This window comes from Bombus impatiens, unplaced genomic scaffold, assembly GCF_000188095.3.
Source record: "Bombus impatiens unplaced genomic scaffold, BIMP_2.2 scf_0765, whole genome shotgun sequence".
NCBI classification, from domain to species: Eukaryota; Metazoa; Arthropoda; class Insecta; order Hymenoptera; family Apidae; genus Bombus; species Bombus impatiens.
The window spans coordinates 940,409-941,433 of record NT_177184.1 but is presented as its reverse complement, the minus strand read 5'-3'; the positions used below and the strand labels follow the sequence as shown (position 1 = coordinate 941,433).

General features: G+C 33.9%; 1 non-coding gene across 1 annotated transcript; it reads right to left on the bottom strand.

Moving 5' to 3' along the window:
• Positions 1–73, bottom strand: TRNAR-UCU. Its single transcript has one exon. It is a non-coding gene; the product is annotated as a tRNA-Arg (tRNA).
• Between the last annotated feature and the right edge of the window lie 952 nt (positions 74–1,025).

The window sequence follows — 1,025 nt, the reverse complement described above, 5'->3', positions numbered from 1 at the left end:
CATCCCTGGTGGGGATCGAACCCACGACCTTTGGATTAGAAGTCCAACGCGCTATCCTCTGCGCCACAGGGACTTGGTATACACAATGTTTCTTATTATAAATCTAAAAGATAGTTAATCATAGATGTCGCTGATGTACGTAATAGTTTATGTTAACCAGTGACGTATAAAAAAGAAACGAAACGATTAAAATTCTAAGCGCAAGTTTAAACACAACAAACTGATCGATATAATAAACAAATTTCAGAAAACTGATTATTTTACATAGTGTAATTATACTTTCTATTCTCATTTTGAAACTTTGTTCAATGTAATCCTTTTTTCGCATCATATTTAACTTGATAAATAAACTCGTATAAACTAACCAACACAACGAACAACTAATTTTTATTTAAAAAGTGTACATTTCAAATGTTGAATAATTAAAAGTAAACTATTATTTTATTATCAATACTTTTAAATGGAATATTATTTCAACGTAATAATGACTAATTAATCACTCGCAGGTAATAACTAATATAAATAGAAGCATGATTCCGAAATCTACAAATTTTCATTACGTCAGTGTACACATATGATAATAATCATACAGCCCTGTGTATGCCAGCAACCAATGTAGTCAACACACTTGCTCAGGCTACAGTGATGTAGGTACACAGACGATGTCTACCGCTTGCAATTGACGCGTTTCATCTCGTTCTTTGCCTTTAAGTGAACGAATATGGATTAATCAGTGATTTATTTGTGTATATCTCATATTAGACTACACTTGCAAATACGATTAAACAGTGAGAAAAAAAGTATTTAGATAAATAAGATGCCTAAAAGGTGAGAGAGAAAAGAAAAGCAGAGAATAGATGCACTGAAGTTGTGTGTGCATTTGAATGTTCACTGTGTGATGCGACGACGGAAAGAAAGGGAGAAAAAAGGAAGAAAGAGATAGAATAAAACAGTGGGTGAGAGTGCGAGGGGAAGGGGCTTAAAAGATGGCCGTCCTGAAACATATGACAAAGAACGGCGGGCAA